Consider the following 20,206-nt stretch of genomic DNA (forward strand, 5'->3'; position numbering starts at 1 on the left):
TGGAACCCATTAGTTGTATTTCTGGAGCTTTTTTTTTTTTTTTTCCTGTTTAGACCCAAAGCTAATATGTGCATTATGACTTTGCTGGGTTTCAAGCCTTTTTCTCATTAAAATACATTGATGTTGATTAAACATTTTCACCAAATATCACGTCCTGTTGCCATAGAATAATTTTTGGCTCCCCTAATGGTAACCAGGGATTCCAAGAAGATCATTCAAATTAATTTGAGTAATTTGGAATGGAAAAGTTGATGGAGGAAGCAGGTTGCTTGAGGTATCAAAATAGGCTACTACTGCCATTCTAACCTCCCCTTCCTCTTCCTCTCTCCCCAAAGGCAGTGACTACAAACAGAGGTGCTCAGCCCTTTCTTGCTCTGGCCAGTGCGGGGCTTATTTCCTGTGCCCCTCCCCTCCTCCTGTGAACAGCCCCAGCAGGAGATGGGATAAGCTCAGGCTGGTGCTACAGGTGAGGTCTTCAGTGTGTTGGCTCTTCTTTAGCCCAGACATTTGGCAGGATCTCTGCTGTCATGAACTTGAACTAGACTTGAGATATAGTCCTCCTGAGCTGAGTATTTTGGGGCTTCCCTGGTGGCTCAGTGGTAAAGAATCTGTCTGCCAGTGCAGGGGCCATGGGTTCAATACATGAATCGGGAAGATCCCTGGAGGAGGAAATGGCAACCCACTCCAGTATTCTTGCTTGGAAAAATCCCATGGACAGAGGAGCCTGGCGGGCTACAGTCCATGAGGTTGCAAAGATTCGGACACAACTTAGCGACTAAACAACAGCAAAGTCAAGTGTTTTAGACCCTTGTCCTTCTCTTTCATTGGCTTTGGGTTATCACCCATCTTGTGATTGGGGTATGACCCCACAATGCACCCTCTGCCTCTTCCTGCTGCTTGCATGCATGTTCAGTCATCAGTCGTGTCTGACTCTTTGTGACCACATGGACTATAGCCCTCCAGGCTCCTCTGTCCGTGGAATTTTCCAGGCAAGAATATTGGAGTGGGTTGCCATTTCCTGCTCCAAATCCTAGGCAACCTGCTCTCTGAATCACTTTCTTCTCTTAACTAGCAAAACTTTTCCTACCCTGTCTCAGGTACTATTTGAATTCTTTAGGAACAATGATTGATCTGGGCTCTAGTCTGATTGCTCACATGGAACTGAGTAGAGAGTTCTGCTCTAGACAGCACACTGTTAGGGGCAGCTTGAAAAATCTCTGTAAATATCCTTTTGGGGATGGATGGAGGGAAAGCTCTGAGTCCTAGTGTGAGCTCAACACTGTCCTGTAGGTTGCTTCATTGCAATAATGAGGGTGTAGCCAGGGACTTTCAAGGCCCTCAACAGAGAGGACGTCAACTTCTCATGTGAAACTGCATCTGGGAAGTGCTGATCCCCAAGGCCAGCGGCTGCTCCCATCGTCCAGCCGTGTGAATATGGGCTGCTGATGACCTCCAGCTGCCTCCCCTCTGTGGTCAAACTGGCCTCGACCAGTGGGAAACTGCCTTACTGCTGGAGGTGATGTCCTGCCTCCAAACATAGGGGCAACCAGGGGCCATGCATGAGTGATATGGAAGTTCACAACCCAAGCCCGCAGCCTTGTGATTTACACTTTATGACTTTATCTCAGATCACAAGCTTGCTTGGTTCTTTCTCCATGCAGTTCCTTTCCCCATCACTCTCAAAGGGTTGTCCTGAAGGACATTTCCGTCTGCAAATCTTGCGAACTCACATTTTTACATCAGGCTCTGCTTTCGCAGGAGCCCTGACAAATACCAGCTCCTTGCAGCTACTGCCAGCATCCACCTTCTCCAGCCTTGACGTTCATGCCTTTTCTGCTGCCATAGTTGTGAACAGCACGTTAGTCCTGGATGTGGTCTGTTTGTCTTTCCTCTGGGTCGGATCTAGTCCCCTCGAGAGGCATCTCACTCAGACCAACCCAGACTCAAAGACAAGCTAATCTTCAGAGACCACGTGGAGAAGTCTGAGGAAGAGGTAAAGGAAGCATTCTTCATTTTCAAGAGCAAGAAAAGAGAGGACATGAAACAAGTTTTTGTGGATAAACCCAGAGAATAATCAGCACATCAGGGAGCTATTCTGGAAGGTGTCAGTCCTGAGAGAAGATGATCTCAAAGCGACATATACAGAAAAGCTCCTGGTAGGCAAAGAAGATGCACAGTTCCTCACAAATAAAAATATATCACGATTCCTTTTACATAAGGCACAGCAGGCTGACATTGTCTTAGGGATCCCTTCGAATCTCCACAAATCACTACTGATCCTTTAAGCTAGGCAGCCCTTCCAGATGATATTTTTATTGATCTCTTTCCTTCATCTTTCTCTGCTCCCAAACAAAATGCTCTTTCTCACCCTGTGCATCTTGGTTGTTGTAATTTAAGCCTTTGCAAAAGTATTATATGGAAAAGACCCTGATGATGGGAGGGATTGGGGTCAGGAGGAGAAGGGGACGACAGAGGATGAGATGGCTGGATGGCATCACCAACTCGATGGACGTGAGTTTAAGTGAACTCCGAGAGTTGGTGATGGACAGGGAGGTCTGGCGTGCTGCAATTCATGGGGTTGCAAAGAGTCGAACATGACTGAAGGAGTGAACTGAACTGAAAGTATTATATGAGGTTTGTATTCCTTACCCTTACATTCATTTGGACTTTCCTGAGTATGTTGTACTGACATATTTAGTACAGTATGTGCTTAACTGTAACTTGATAGGTCATTGGGGAAACCTAATTAGTGTCTTGTACATATATTTAAGAGACCTCATTTACATCAGAATCCAGATAGCATTCTTCATGTTACCCTCACTATTAGAAAACAGGACAGTGAGAGAAAATCCAGCATAAAAAATAAAAACAGGAAAATATGTTAGTAGGTTGGAGACAGGTCTTCTCTGGAGGAAAGAAGATGTGTGGGAAAGAGAAAAGGAGTGGAGGTTCAAAATCTGGTGTATCAGCAAGCAAGAAGCAGGAAACCTCAGCCAATTATTACCCCAGTGACCAATACTCAAGAATTAAAACAAATATGGAGTTTCAGATTCCATTTTTCCAACTGCTAACATGTTGTCTAGACCACTTTAGCATCCATCCTTCAATGGCAAGAAGATTATGAGTTTATGAATATGTTTTTATGGTTGTCAACTCTTTATAATAATTGTCATAGAAGTATTTTCTTTTTCCTATATAAAAGGAACTAGTTCGTCAGTTTGCAGAAGATCAACAGAATTTGGAGAGATATTTCAACAAAACAGTTGCATTTTAATATCATTAATATATATTCTCATTACAGAAGCATAAATGTGCTTAATGAAATAATTACTCCAAGATGGACGTTGGTCAGGACCATAGATAGAAAAATCAGCACATATGCTTTGATTGACTGGTGAATGAAGGGGAAAAATATATATATATATGTATTTGTTGTTGTTCAGTTTCCTAGTCGTGTCTGACTCTTTGCAACCCCATAGACTGTGGCACGCCAGGCCTCTCTGTTCCTCACCATCTCCCAAAGTTTGCCCAAGTTCATGTCAATTACTCCAGTGGTGCCATCCAACTCTCTCATCCTCCGATGCCCTCTTCTCCTTCTGCCCTCAATCTTTCCCAACATCAGGGACTTTTCCAATGATTCAGCTGTTCACATCAGATGACCAAAATATTGGAGTTTCAGCATCAGTCCTTCCAACCAATATTCAGGGTTGATTTGCCTTAAGATCAACTGGCTTGATCTTGCTGTCCAAGGGACTCTCAGGAGTCTTCTCCAGCACCATAGTTGAAGGCATCAATTCTTTGGCTCTCAGGCTTCTTTACCGTCCAACTCTCACAACCATATGTGACCACGGGGAAGACCGTAGCCTTAACTACACAGACCTTTGTCGGCAGAGTGACGTCTCTGCTTTTCAACACACTGTCTAGGTTTTGTCATCACTTTCCTGCCAAGAAGTAAACATCTTCTGATTTCATGGCTGCAGTCACCATCTGCAGTGATTTTAGAGACCAAGAAGAGGAAATCTGTCACTGCTTCCATCTCTTCCCCTTCTATTTGCCATGAAGTAATGGAGCCAGATGCCATGATCTAAGTTTTTTTAGTATTTAGTTTTAAGCTGGCTCTTTTACTCTCCTCCTTTACCCGCATCAAGAGTCTCTTCAGTTCCTCTTCACTTTCTGCTCTTAGAGTGGTATCATCCACATGTCTGAGGTTGTTGATGTTTCTCCTGCCTATCTTGATTCCAGCTTGTAACTCATCCAGCCCAGCATTTCTCATGATGTGCTCAGCGTGAGGGTTAAACAAAGAGTGTGGCAGCAGATAGCCCTGTCGTACACCTTTCTCAATCTTGAACCAATTGGTTTTTCCATACAGGGTTATAACTGTTGCTTCTTGTGTCTCAGGAGGCAGGTAAGATGGTCTGGTATTCCTATCTCTTTAAGAGCTTTCCACAGTTTATTATGATCCACACAGTCAAAGGCTTTGGCATAGTTGATGAAACAGAGGTAGATAAATTGGAATTCCCTAGCTTTGTCTATGATCCAGCGAATGTTGGCAATTTGATTTCTGGTTCTTCTTCCTTTTCTAAATCCAGCTAGGACATCTGGAAGTTCTTGGTTCACATAATGCTAAAGCTCAGCATGCACGATTTAGGCATGACATTACTAGTGTGGGAGATGAGTGCAATTGTCCAGTGGTTAGCACATTCTTTAGTACTACCCTTCGTGGGAATTGGGATGGGGATTGACTGTTTCCAGTCCTGTGGCGACTGCTGGGTCTCCAGATTTGCTGACATATTGACTGCAACACATTGATGGCATCATCCTCTAGGGTTTTTCATAGTTCTCCTGGAATTCCATCGCATCCACTAGCTTTATTTACAGCAGTGCTTCCTAAGACCTACTTGATTTCATACTCCAGAATGTCTGGCTCTGGGTGGCTGACCACACCATTTCAGTCATCCAGTTCATCTGGATATTTTTTATACAGTTCTTCTGTGTATTCTTTTCATCCCTTCTTGATCTCATTAGCAACTACTAAGTCTCTACTTTTTATATCCTTTATTGTGCCCATCTTTGGGCAAAATGTTCCCTTCATAGCTCCAGTTTTCCTGAAGAGATCTTTACTTTTCCCCCTTCTATTGTTTTCTTCTAGTTTTACACACTGTTCATTGAAGAAGGCCTTCTTGTCTCTCCGTGCCGTTTTTTGGAAATCTGCATTTATTTGGCTATACCTTTCCTTTTCTCCCTTGCTTTTCACTTCTCTTCTTTCTTTAGCTATTTGTAAGGCCTCCTCAGATAACCATTTTGCCTTTTTGCTTTTCTTTTTCTTTGGGATTTTTTTTTTAACTGCCTCCTGTACAGTATTACGCACCTCCATCCATAGTTCTTCAGGCACACTGTTTACAAGTTCTAATCCCTTAAATCTGTTTGTTACCTCCACTTCATATTCATAGGGGATTTGGTTTAAGTCATACCTGGCTGGCCTAGTAGTTTTCCCATCTTTCTTTAGTTTAAACCTGAATTTTGCTATGAGAAGCTGGTGATCTGAGCCAGAGTCAGCTCCAGGTCTTGTTTTTGCTGACTGTGTACAGCTTCTGCACCTTCAGCTACAGAGAACATAGTCCATTTGATTTTGGTATTGGCCATTTGATGACATCCATGTGTAAAGTCATCTCTTGTGCTATTGAAAAAGGGTATTTGATGTGACCAATGTATTCTCTTGGCAGAATTCAGTTAGTCTTTGCCCTGCTTCATTTTGTTTTCCAAGGCCAACTTGCCTATTATTCCAGGTATCTCTTGACTTCCTTCTTTTAGAATACATACATATATATATATTTGGCCAAAAAGTTCATTTGGGTTTTTTTATACCATTTTATGGAAAAGTTGTGACCAGACCCAACTTAATTTTAGGTGTCCTCCAGCAGACATGTCTACCTCATGTGGACAGCATTCCACCTTCAGGCTAGGCCACCTGTGTTCCACTTCATATTCCAGATTTCTCTAACACTTAAGACACTGGCAGGGGTCTGTCAAATTTTTATCTGTGCACAGTCTGGAAATGCAAGGAGTTGATGACCCCAGGGTAACCTTTAATACATAGATAATGGTATAGGAGCTGATGGCTAAATTCTTCTGGACAGTCCTCAGGTGGACAATTCTGAGAAGTGTCCTGTGTGTTCTTTAGAGGGTTCCAGAAAGAATCAAGCCCCCGTTACCCTCCATGGTGACCTTCATATGGAGGTTTTTCTTTTTCCCTCTGTCTCTTGAGTCTTTTGCTCCTATCTCCTGGGAAAACTCCAAGTTAAATTACCTGCTCACAAATCCCTATGTCTGACGCTGCTTCTGGGAGAAACCCAATTAAGATAGTATCAAATGGATTTGAGCCTAGCATCCTGTGTGCGTGTGTGTATGTGCTTGTGCTCAGTCAGGTCTGACTCTTTGTGACCCCATGGACTGTAGCCCTCCACACACCTCTGTCCATGGGGTTTTCCTGGCAAGAATACTGGAGTGGGTAGCCATTTCCTTCTCCAGGGGATCTTCCCAGACCAGGGATTGAACTTGCGTCTCCTGCATTGGCAGGTGGATTCTTTCCCAAAGAGCCACCAGGGAAGCCCTCTAGGATCCCATAGCAGCAAACTAAGTCACATTTCCTTTTATTATCTTTCCCTCCTTACTCGACCCTCCCCTGTTACTTCTTTTCCCTGGGTCACTTCTGAGTAATCGTTGGACACAAGTTCTTGCTAACAGGGATTGAGCAGAAGTGATAAGAAAAGGAGAAAGTAATTTCACAAAAGCCAAAGGATGGACTGGGAAAGATTGAAGGCAGGAGGAGAAGGGGACGACAGAGGATGAGATGGCTGGATGGCATCACCAACCAACTCGATGGATGTGAGTTTGAGTGAACTCCGGGAGATGGTGATGGACAGGGAGGCCTGGTGTGCTGCAGCTCATGGGGTCTCAAAGAGTGGGACATGACTGAGCAACTGAACTGAAAGGATGGACAAATTCCAAGAAAGAGACAGTGATCAATAGCATCAAGAACTAGAGAGAGGTCAAGTAAAATGAGAATTGAAAAGAATCAAATTTAGTAATTGGCAGGTTACAGGTAACCTTGGAATAGAACTGTCAATGCAATGAAGAAGGTAGATTTTTCTTAAGTTGTTGAAATTTGCTCAAAACTGCTGTTCCTCTAGTTTTGAGCTACAAAATTCCTTATTATCTCCATCTACAGGCTATAAGCTTTAACATTTTTGATCCACTCAGAGAAGTCATCTGTTCAATATTTCAATAATTGTGAAACACAATTTAACCGTATTCTTTTTGTCTCCCACATTTTATTTTGCCCCTTTTATGATAAAAACATGCCACTTTCTCAGGAGTTGCTCACCAGCCCACTTCTCTGACCTTATCTTATATTCCCTTCCAGTTCCTTTTATTTATCTGTGAACCTCTAAATATTTGATTCCTCTGACTTTACACAGCAAAAAATGACTAACTTCCAGCCTCATTAAAATTGGTTTTCTTGCCTTTCTTTGAGCATATAAACCATGCTTTCTTCAAGGTATTATCAGTAAGCCTCCCTAAATTCTGGAGTTTGCCGTGCAAGTTAGATGGACATTAAAGGAAGGAAAGATACATTATTAATAATTTTGGTTCATTTTAAACAACAATGAAAGTAGTAAAAATCTTGTCATTCATTAAAGGAATGGCACACTCAATAAGAATAAAAATTATTTTGTGGGGATGGGAAAGGCAGCCTCTTCAGGATTTTATTTTAATCTTTAAGTTTATGTAATTTTTATCTTTACAGTGTCCCAGATGTTTTATATCAATGTTTGATTCATCCATAAATGCCTGCCATACCCTCTCCTCTGTGTGTACAAAGCCATTTCTATTGGCAATATGGGTAATTATTCTGATTATTGTAAGTGGTTCTGCTCAATAAACTATTATCCAGGGCTGAATAATTTTCTGGGCACTCAGAGTGTGAAGCGAGGGGAATTCTGTGAGGCATCTCAAGATTGTTTTCTCTAAAGTCAAGATGGTGTTTAACCTTGAGAGCTGGGTGTTTGTGACTGAGAGAGGTCTTGGGGGCTTCAGGCATCCTGTTACCGTGCTGATTCTTCATCTGAGTGCTGATCACATAGGTATGTTCCATTTTAAAAACTCAGTCAGCTTTATAATGATAGTTTATATACATTCACATATGTATCTTATTCTGCAATAGAAAGTTCAACAATTTAAACACAAAAATGAAAGCATAATGTTATCAGATGTAAACATAGACACATTCTTTTTAGAATGTAGGAGTCTTTTTAAACCGTCACTCATATAGCAGAAATCAGCTCAGAAATAATTGATTACATTGACTGTGGAAAGAAAACATACTAAACAATGTCAACAGATAAATGTCATTGGAAAATATGTTCACAACTCACATCACAACAAATGTCCAATCTCCTAGTTCATAAAGAACTTCTAGAAATCAGAGCGGGTGTGGGGTCTGCACTATTAATATTATCCTGGGGCCACAAAATACTTGTCTCCAGACCTACGGCCAGCTATTGTTACCAACTGCTTTGGAGTATTAACTTGGAAGATCTCAGAGAAGGCAGTCCACTTGTGCCCTCTTGGACTCCAGGCCAAGAATCAATCTACGTGCCCCACTGGACAGATGACAAAAAGGTTTTTCTGAAATAAAATCTTTAAACTTTTCTATATGTGAGAATCCTCAGCACTTAGGGACCCTTCAGAGCAGAACAAAGCTGTCCATCTAAAATGGATTATGTATTTACCCACAGGACACCAGCAGCACAGAACAACATCAGAATACCCTAATCACATCAGACACTAATGTATTGAATGTTATTTATTTTTTGTTCATTTTCTTGATTAGAAAGTAATATATGTTCAAGATGGAACATTTGAAAAAACTGAAAGGTAAATAAAAAAAAAGAAAATTCATTATCCTGTAACCAACTAGGGCTATTTGCTTTCAGAAAACCCCTACAAAATTTTACCGAAAATTGTAATTATCTGATATAAAAATTTCGTGTCTTCCTTAGTTGCTTAACAACATACATTGTAGAAAATTCTCCTATCTTTAAATAGTCTCAAAGAGTAGAATATTTTTCTGTGACTTTGCAGTATTTCATTATATGAATGCATGCTAATTTATTCTCAGTTTTTATTGGCTACTCATTTTTCAATGCTAATAGTCTGTTAATAAAAATACCAGTATAGATGATAGTGTTGTTCACAATATGGTTGGAGAGTTATAGTGGGAATGTACAGAAAAGACCCTCATGTTCTCTGGCTCACGGAGACACCATTCTGTGCCAGGCACTAATCTAAATGGGGTTACTTTTTTTTTAACACCCGTGGATGTATGGCAAAACCAATACAATATTGTAAAGTAATTAGCCTCCAATTAAAATAATAAATTTATATTTTTAAAAAAATATTCAGTTTTTTAATATCTTCCACATGCTTCCATTTTTTTAACCCTAATCTTAGAAGTTAGTTTTTATCTAAACTAAAAGAGTCAGTTTGAGGACTTTCCTGGTGATCCAGTGGTTAAGCCTTTGTGCTTCTACTGCAGGAGACATGGGTTTGATCCCTGGTTGGGGCCTGAATGCTATGCAGTGTGGTCAAAGAAAAAAAGACTAAAAGGGTCAACTTGGTTGCAAATTGGTCTATATTTATGGAGAAAAGTGAGAAGTAAAACTCAAAGTATGTGGTGACAGATAAGACATAATCTAGTAGCACTATATTAAAATACAAAAGATGATAATCAACTTAAATCGTGAAATGGCATTTGTGTCCCCAAAAAAAAGGAAAAGAAGATGGACTGAATATTAAAAAACTATTTGAAGAAATAATAACAAAAGTAGTTCTAGGAATAGACTACCAATTGACCCAACAATCCCACTATTGGGCATATATCCTGAGAAAACCATAATTGAAAGAGACACATGCACGCCAATGTTCATTGCAGCACTCTTTACAATAGCTAGGACATGGTAACCTAGGTGTCCATTGATAGATAAACCAATACAGAAATTGTGGTACATAGATACAATGGAATATTGTTGTTGTTCATTCACTCAGTCATGTCTGACTCTTTGTGACCCCCATGGACTGCAGCACACCAGGCTTCCCTGTCCTTCACCATCTCCCAGAGCTTGCTCAAACTCATGTCCATTGAGTCGGTGATGCCATCCAACCATCTTGTCCTCTGTCATCCCTTTCTCCTCTTGCCTTCAATCTTTCCCAGAATCAAGGTCTTTTCTAATGAGTTGGTTCTTCACATCAGATGGCCAAAGTACTAGAGCTTCAGCGTCAATCCTTCCAATGAATATTCAGGGTTGATTTCCTTTAGGATTGACTGGTTGGGTCTCCTTGCAGTCCAAGGGACTCTCAAGGGTCTTCTCCAGCACCACAGATCAAAGGCATCAATATTATTCAGCTATAAAAAAGAATGCATTTGAATCAGTGCTAATTAGGTGGATGAACCTAGAGCCTGTTATACAGAGTGAATTAAGTCAGAAAGAGAAAGACAAATATTGTATATTAACCCATGTGTATAGAATCTAGAAAGAAGGTACTGATGAACCTATTTGCAGAGCAGCAGTGGAGATGCAGGTATAGAGAAGAGACTTGTGGACACAGTGGGGGACATAGAGAGTGGGACAAATTGAGAGAATAGCATGGAAACATGTACATTACCAATATGTAAAACAGATAGCAAGTGATAATTTGCTGTGTAAGACAGGGAGCTGAACCCAGTGTTCTGTGATAGACGGGCAGCATGGGGAAGGAGATGGGTTCAGGAAGGAGGGCACATGTGTATACCTGTGGCTGATTCGTGTTGATGTGTGGCAGAGGCCAACACAACATTGTAGAGCAATTGTCCTCCAGTACTTGTATTTTGTTCTACACTTCTCAATCTTGCACAATTATAATCTTTGATGATTAAAAAAAAAGAACAAGGGTAAAAAAACTATTTGAAGAAATAATGGCTAAAATAGCCCACATTTTTGAGAGATATAAGCATACAAATTCAAGATGCTCAGCAAACTTCAAACAGGAAAAATGCAAAGAAATCAATACCAAGATATATTATTAAAAAAATGGTCAAAGATCAGAGGCAAAGAAAAATTCTAGAAATAAGCTAGAAAGAACATGCCTCAGTTATAAATGAATAATGATTCAAATGAGTACAGAATTCTCATAAAAAGGGATGGAGTCTGGAACAAAGTTAAATAACATTTTTAAGATGCTGAAAAAAAAAAAAGAATGGTTCGCCTATAATTTTATATGCAGAAAAAGTATCCTTCAGGAATAAAGCTGAAATAAATACATCTTAGATGAAGGAAATCTAAAAGAAGTCCTTGCCATAGATGTACTCTAAAAAAGATGACTAAAGGAATTTCTTTAGACAGCAGATAAATGACATCAGAAAATAGGAAACTAGGAACATCAGCAATAAAAGAAGAGAAATAAAAAAAAGATAAATTTCTAAATATATGTAATAGAACTCTTCTGGAGTAATTTAACATGTGGATGACAGTTGAGAACAAAACTAGAAGGCTTCTCCTGGAGCTTTTTCTGTTTGTGTGATGAGTATTTCTGCATTTGGGGCTGCTTTGAATGCAGGCCAAGGAATACCAGAGTCAAGGGAGGGATGATCACTCTAGGTTCAGGGATATTTTGGAATAAGTTTTCTTTTTCTATTTGGCTGTTATTATTTACTTTTCAGAATTCCCTGCCTTCTATCTAAGTATAGTGTCATTCCTAGAATTAAAACTGATGAAACTCAGTGTAGATTAGACTCTAAACTGGTGTCTTATCTTTTTCCCATCGTGCCATGATGCTTTTTTCCAAGGCTTACCATAGTTGAAGAGAGAAGCAACTGAAACTAGCCATAATCCTTTCGATCTTCTAAAGATTCAATTTTGAATTTCCTGAAGTTTGTCTAAATTAATCAATGGTATCAGCCTTTAGCTATTCTTATACATTCGTTTGAACTCCCTAAAACCGAAAGCCTCAGGACCTCACCACCTCTTTCTCTAATACAGTGAGATACAGGCAAAGGGCCGATGCTGTCTGAGCGATTGCTCACTCAGATGCCCTGTCTCACAAAACTATCCTCACCTGCTTCTCTGAGCTGTTTTGTGTCTGAATGAATACAAAAGGTTTATTAAGTGCTGTTAGGGAGAGAAACCCTTTATTCACACCTACTAAAGTTATCTATCACATTTTGGTACGTTAAAAATCTTATCAAAGAGCTTCCCAAACCAGTGAGCAAGATTAAGTTGGAAAAGTGAATGGTACATCAACCTACCCTGCTTCAGATTCCCACACAACCCTAACCCACCCTATTTGTTGATATAATAACTAAAGAACACATTTATTTTTTGTTTGTTTATCAAAATAACTAAAGTACATATAATTTGTTTCATCTTGAGATTTTGCTCATAACAAAGTTAGTAATCCCTTATGACTTTGGTAAATTCTCCATCTTTATCTCTATGCCCGTTTTTTCAGTGATTTGTAACTCCTCAAGAGCTGAAGTCATTTTCCCCACTGTTTAAATCCAGCCTGGCCCTGGGACTTGCATTGGCCCATGGAATGTGGTGGGTGGAATGTCTTGCCAGTTCCAAATCTGGGCCAAGAAGCCTAGCATGCTTTGGTTCACTCCCAGAGAAACCTGCCAAGCTGCCATCCTAATTAGCCCGAGCTAGCCTGTAGGAGGATGAAGTTCCATATGGACTAGAGATGAGCCATCCAAGCTGAGCCCTGTCTCCACTGGACCTAGTGGCGACTGCAAACTCATGATTGGCCAGCCTTGGTTAGCTGAGCCAGGCTCGGATCAGCAGAATTACCCCATCACCTTATAGACATCAAGCATTAATAAAGTGTTGTTGAGTCAAACCAGTTTGTTTGGGCTGGTGTGTTCACCACAAAACCAAACTGACACATGAAAAAAGAGCTACTTCTATCTATTGACAGGTCTCTCCCTTCCTTCTCACACACACACACACACACAGAGAGAGAAAGCAGGGTGTTTCTACCAGGGCTGCATCCAGAAATCCCACTCTGTGGTTCCTAAACACATGGATGGCCATCCCAGCACCTTTAAGAGCCTGTCAGCAACCATGAGCTCAGCTCGAGGAAGCTGAGAAGTGTTTTCATACGTTCTATGGCCCTCATTCTGCCTCTGCAGCCATCACTGACATCAGAATGCCACAGTGTATGGATGCCCATCTTCAGCGCACATTTACCTTTCAAGGGAAAAAAAAAAAGAAAAAGGAGATTGACTTTCACAGAATGACTCTTTTGATGTGAAGGAGAAAAAGAAGCCTGCAATTGAGATGATGCAAATGGTGCCATCCGGACTCCCATTTTGTATTCTCAGCCCTAATTAGCTCTTTTGGAGCAGATTGTTTGCAGTGAGCTCCAGAAAATTGAGTGATTTACTTGAGGCAAACAGGGTTCAGTTGTTAACCTTTCTGTCTTTAATGAGGCAGCATCTTAAGGATGAACAACAGTAAACAAGGAAGCTTGTCAATACGAATCAAGACTGTGCCAGGATGCAATTTTATACCAAAAACAAATCTCTGGAGAGAAGTAACTTTTCTGGCATGAAGTGACAGTGTGGGAAATGCTATAAGAGTATCATTCCAGCTCCCAAGTGGATCATTCAACTTTGGGATGTCTAATATTGAGAGACACATGGACACATGTGAAGCCAACAGTATCCGCATTCTGCAGAAGGTGAGGGATAAAATGGTAGACAGAACAATGTGGCAGCAGGGTACCTGCCTTCATGGAAACCTGAAGGTGTTCTGCTTGAATTGTGGGTTTTTCAATCGAGCTGACTCATTTGAAAAGACCCTGGTGCTGGGAAAGATTGAAGGCAGGAGGTGAAGTAGGCAACAGAGGATGAGATGGTTGGATAGCATCATTGACAAAATGGACATGATTGTGAGCCATCTCAGGGAGATGGTGAAGGACAGGGGAGCCTGGCATGCTGCAGTCCACAGCATAGCAAAGAGTCAAACATGACTTAGTGGCTGAACAATATAGTCTCAGACATGAACTATGCCATTAATAAAACAAGTGGTCAGAGTGAGGTGTGGGAGCCTGTGCAGACACTTTTGCATCTGGTGGGAGAGAGTCCTGTGTTCTGCACTTGGTAAAAGTCTATAGCCAGTCTTCACTGCTTCTTGGGCTCTTATAGCTGAGCCTTCTGCACTGAATCACTCACCCTTTGCTGAGTACAATGTACTTGGTTATCTCTTACTACACTCTCCTCTTTATTGGGACTACCTTTCCTGATTTTAATGGTCTGGCAAATTCTGCTAATCCTTAAACTTCTAATCAAATCATCACCTTATTGAAAGAGAATGGATCCTTATTTCATTTCTTTTTCCCAGGCACATTTTCCATCTGGGGTTCCCCAAAGACTCAAAACCACTAAAAGGCAACAACTGGGCATTCATTCTGTAGCTGTAGCTCCAAAATCATAGCTGTTTGGAATACATTCAGAGGAACATATGTGCCTTCCATAAATCCCAGACCACTATTTTTCTCCATAGGTATGCAGAGAAAAATCTGCACAGAGAACAGGCACTCACCAAAAAGCAATAAAAACCTATTTTTACTTTTTAAAAAATCATAGTTCCTGGGACAGTCTTATACACAGATAAATTCAGATTCTGCTTCTTGATTGTTTGAGGACATGAAGTCTTGTATTGATCACAAACATGGCTACAGTTATTCCTGTTCTGTATCAATACCCCTTTGCACTGTGACTTTGCACTTCTCTCAGTAAGATGTGAAGTCTGTTTCCCTGCTGTTTGAATCTGCGCTGAACTTGGAGCTTGCTTCACTAATAAAACACAGTGGAAGGACTTGAATTCTTGTGCTTGCTCTCTTGGGAAGTTGCCCAGCTGTTCTGTGAGTGATCTTGAGCGAGCCTTCTGGAAGATGAGGGACAATGTAGACCAGAAGACATCTTAGCTGGAGCTGTCTGAGTCTTACCCACTCATTAGCCCTGGAGATGATCCTGCAGCTGAACACATACGCATGATTAATGCAGATGAGACCAGAGAAACCATCCAGCTGAACCCAACCCAAATGGCTAATCCACGGATATATCAACTAAATGAATGTTGTTTAAAGTCACTGTGTGTGTTTTTATTTTTTAACTTTTTATTTTATATTAGAGTATAGATGATTAATAATAGTGAATAGTTGTGATATGGCACCCCACTCCAGTACTCTTGCCTGGAAAATCCCATGGACAGAGGAGCCTGGTAGGCTGCAGTCCATGGGGTTGCTGAGGGTCGGACACGACTGAGCGACTTCACTTTCACTTTTCACTTTCATGCATTGGAGAAGGAAATAGCGACCCACTGCACTGTTCCTGCCTGGAGAATCCCAGGGACGGCGGAGCCTGGCGGGCTGCCGTCTATGGGGTCGCATTGAGTCGGACACGACTGAAGTGACTTAGCATAGTGATAGTTTCAGATAGATAGCAAAGGGACTCAGCCATACACATACCTGTATCCATTCTCCCCCAAACTCCCCTCCTATTCAGGCTGCTGTGTAACTGAGCAGAGTTCCCAGTGCTATACAGTAGGTTGTTTTGAGATGGTTTGTACTCAGGAAAAAATTAACTGATGTAAGTAGTCAAATATAAAAATCTTGGTCTGTTCTTCCCTAGATGGGCCCTAAAGGTTTTTCTTGACTCTTGGGCTGATCAAGTATCTTCGCCTGACCCTGGGCTTCCTGAATTACTCCCTGTTTTCAGGACATCTGGCTTCGACTTCCCTGGTGGCTCAGCGGTTAAAGCGTCTGCTTGCAATGAGAAAGACCTGGGTTCGATCCCTGGGTAGGGAAGATCCCCTGGAGAAAGAAATGGCAACCCACTCCAGTATTCTTGCCTGGAGAATCCCATGGATGGAGGAGCTGCAAAGAATCCGACACGACTAAGCGACTTCACTTCCACTTTTCTTTCCCAGAGGACATTCAGTATCTTAAATCCCTCTGCTCCTTCCGTCTCTGACCCACAATTTAGCTTTCAGGTTCTGTTCTCGACTGTGTTTCAAATTGTGGTTTTTTCTTTCTCCCTGTACATTGTCACTGATGGTTTCCAATTTATTAGAATACAGGAGAGGGATAAATGAAAACTGACTATCCTGGGCCAAATAAATACAAGACGACTTTTCCTATTGCCAAGTATTTTATGTTAAAAAACAGAAGAGAAAACCAAAATAAAACAACAGCCTCAAACTCCCCAATTCTTGGCTTTCATTTGCATTGCAACTGTTATTCTGGCTGGTCTTGTATTTTGCCCCAGGAGGAGTTGGTAGAATATGGTCTTATTCCAGGAAGGCAATGAGGTAAGAGGTAAAATGCATACTTGCCACATTGTAACCATTTTGAGTCATTAGAAGAAAGTGATTTTCATTTAATATGATTCCCCTTTCCATGACACCCTTCACCCTAACCAGTAGGCAGAAAGAGGTTGTGGTGAATCATTGAACTTTACACTCAAGGCTGTGCTTTTCCAGAGTGGAAGTAACTTGGTATGTTTCAGGTCCTACAAATCTATCAAAAAAGAAAAATACATTGTGTCCATCCATAAATATTTTATATTTTGATAGTGACAAATTGTCCTCCAAGACATATCAAGAAGTACCTTCCTGTGTATTAATATTAATTTCTTCACTTTATAATAGCACTGATTTTTTCCTCAAATTTTTATTATGTGGAAATATATATAACATACAATTTGCCATTTTAAGCATTTTAAAGCTACAGTTTTGTGGCATTAGTTATATTTACAGTGCCCTACAACTATTGCCATTAAAACTTTTTCATCACCCCGAACAGAAGCTCTGTAACTATTAAATAATACTCCTCATTCTCACATTACCCTAACCCCTGACAATGTCCACCCTGCTTTCTCTCTGTATGAATTTACCCATTCTAGACATTTAAGTTGATCTTGTAATATTTGACCTGTAACTGGCTTATTTCACTGAGTATACATTTTCAGGATTCTTTGTTGTTGTAGCATGTATTACAACTTCTTTCCTTTTCATGGCTGTGCAACATTCCATTATATGTATGTACCATATTCTGTTTAGGCATCTGTTGATGGACACCTGGGTTGTTTCACATATTGACTGTAGTGAACAGAGCTGCAATCAATATTTGTGTACATTTTGAATCCCTGAATTCAATTCTTCGGTGTATTCTTAGGAGTGTGATTGTTGAGTCTTACGGTAATTCTATGTTTAAGAATTTAATGCTTTTTAAGGAACTACCAAACTCTTTTCCACAGTAGCTGCATTTAACATTCCTAACAGCAAGGGGTGGGGTCCTAAATTCTCCACATCCTCACCAACATTTACTTCCACTTTTTAAAATTATAGTTATTCTAGTAGGTTCGAAGTGGTGTTTCACTGTGTTTTCTTTGCATTTGTCAAAGTATTGATTTTTTTTTCATAATCAGCTTTTAATTTTGTGAGTTATCTCTTATTTTTCTACTTTCCATTAATTTGTTTCTAATGTTTATTACTTCCTTCTGCTAACTTTGAGTTTAGTTTCTTTTTCGATAAAGAAGACTGTGTATGCTCTGTGCACTTGAGACTGTGTATTCTACTGTAGTTGAAGGGAATATTCTATAAATGTCTGTTAGGTCTAATGATTTCTAACATAGTGTCAGGTTTTCTATTTCCTTATTGATTTTCTATCTAGAACATCAACCCATCATAGAAAGTACGGGCATCAAAGTCTCCAACTATTATTTTAGAAATGTTTATTTCCAAATTCTGTTGTAATTCTCTCAATATGTCCTTCATATATTTTGAGGCACAGTTATTTTGTACATGTATATATTTATAATTGTTGTATCTTCTTGAAGAATGGATTATTGGAGGCTGTCCTGATTCATTTACTAACTGGCTTTGCCAGACTATTTTTGCAAAGACTGTATTCCTTGTCATTTGAGGTCACTGATGTCTCTTTACTTTCTCTTGTATTTAAATAGTGTTTGACAGAAAATTTCTTAAATATCAGGAGCTACACAAAGAAAGAAATTTATGGTAGTCCTTATTGCCAGTCTAGAGGGTGAAAAAACTATCTCATTGTTTTCATTTTATTTCCTTGGTAATTTGTACAGTTGCATTTTCTTAAGTTTCCTAAGTAACTTTGCCAGGGACTTAGGTTTTTTTTAATTTTTTTCATTTATAGAATTTCTTCAAATAGCATTCATATAAATTATTTATTACATATATTGAGGTTATATTCTCAGACCTACCAATTTTATTTTAATATTATTTTACATATGATAAAATTCATAAAAGGATTTTATGACTTTTGTGAAATTAAACTTAAGAATATTTTTCTTAAGACCTTTCTTAGTAAGTCCTTTTCTATATTTTCTATAATAAATCTAATTTCTTATGCATTAGCTTATTAAATATTCCCAATTAAATAAATACTGTTTAAATAAACAAATTTTTATTAAAGTAGTAAGTGAAATATTATTTATTTACATTTTCATTCCTTTGTGTCATACTCTTGGTTTTGTTCAAAATATGCTTTTTAATATTTGTTCATCTTTTTTTCTGGAATTCCATTTCAGTTTAAACTAAAGCCTACGTACAGTGATTATGGGTTTGTTATGGGTTAAGTGTATCCGTGTGAGTCACCAGTAGCTGGAAACTGAAAAGAGCATGTTCTGTGTTCTTTCAGGATGTCACAGCCCATCTTGGCACTTTCTGGCTTCTCCCACACAAGTATCCACATCACTGCCCCAAACTGTCTGTTACAAAAGTAGGAAAGACCAACAGCTATAAATTTAGTTCCATGAAAAAAATACCTTGACAGTTGTCCTTAGCATACTTTTTTGCTTCTCATATCTTTTACCTCTGACATGACAAACCCTAGAAATACTCCTGCTTTAACAGCTGTCTTTTCTTTGTGTTCTTTGATCAGTGATCTTCACTATTAAGATCCTAAGTCGGTAAGATCCCCTGGAGTAAGAAATGACAACCCACTCCAGTATTCTTGCCTGGAAAGTTCGATGAACAGAGGAGCCTGGTGGTCTGCAGTCCATGGGGTTGCAAAGAATCAGATGCAATTGAGCACACACACACACTTCTTTGTCAAGCTAATTCTTCCTGCGTTTTACTTTCAAGGTTTCTTCAGCAAGTGTGATTCACTGAAGAGACTCTTTATTGTTTACTGCTACTGTTATAATTCTGCTTTCTCTAATAAAATTTTTTTATGTCTCCTCTAGGGAAGTAAATGATAGAGGCATGTATTCTCAGACTATTACCCTAATCTAATTTCCTATGGATATTTTTGTTCTTACTATATATTTTTATAATAAGATTTTGAGGACATTTGAAAGATTGCATTTAGTAAAAGATGATAAAAGTACATAAAGACATGGAAATAGGGGAATTAGTAAGAATAAGAAAAACAAAAAAGAACAGAAAGCAAGAAGGTTTGATATTTGTAGAAATTCAGATCTTTGGCAGGCTTAGGGAGCCAATTTTGACTTATTCAGAGGTTAAGTTTTTCAGGGTTGGTTTTCATAGTCACTAGAACCTGTTGATTTGGACAAGGCAATGGCAAGCCACTCCAGTACTCTTGCCTAGAAAATCCCATGGACGGAGGAGCCTGGTGGGCTGCAGTCCATGGGGTTGCTACAAGTCGGACAAGATGGAGCAACTTTACTTTCACTTTTCACTTTCATGCATTGGAGAAGGAAATGGCAACCCACTCCAGTGTTCTTGCCTGGAGAATCCCAGGGATGGGGGAGCCTGGTGGGCTGCCATCTATGGGGTCGCACAGAGTTGGACACGACTGAAGCGACTTAGCAGCAGCAGCAGAACCTGTTGATTAGAATGATGCTTAGCCAGATTTTTCAGATGATTATACATCTCCCTTCAGAATGGGAAAGTGGTGGTTCTCACTGTGGTCAGAACTTCATTCTACAAGTATGGAGTCACTGACAACTGGACATCTAAGGGAGAACTGTAGGAATCACTTCTGCCTGGAGATATACAGCAAGGTCTCCTCATTGGTGTAATCTGTGTGTGTCCTTTGTTTTTTCCATAACTGTCCATGATAAAACTATCTAAACCACTTAATATAAAACTCTCCTTTACAATAGAGGAAA

At 39.8% G+C, this 20,206-nt stretch overlaps 1 long non-coding RNA gene across 3 annotated transcripts in view; it reads left to right on the forward strand.

Annotated features, from left to right (window-relative positions):
* LOC123330980 overlaps positions 1-18,360 on the forward strand; it is a 136,937-nt gene extending 118,577 nt beyond the window's left edge. For all 3 annotated transcript variants that reach the window (XR_006547347.2, XR_006547348.2, XR_006547349.2), the window contains one exon: positions 15,731-18,360. This is a non-coding gene — a long non-coding RNA (uncharacterized LOC123330980). The remainder of the gene's footprint in view (positions 1-15,730) is intronic.
* The last annotated feature ends 1,846 nt before the right edge of the window (positions 18,361-20,206 follow it).

The sequence above is a fragment of the Bubalus bubalis genome, chromosome 21, assembly GCF_019923935.1.
Source record: "Bubalus bubalis isolate 160015118507 breed Murrah chromosome 21, NDDB_SH_1, whole genome shotgun sequence".
Lineage (NCBI taxonomy): Eukaryota > Metazoa > Chordata > Mammalia > Artiodactyla > Bovidae > Bubalus > Bubalus bubalis.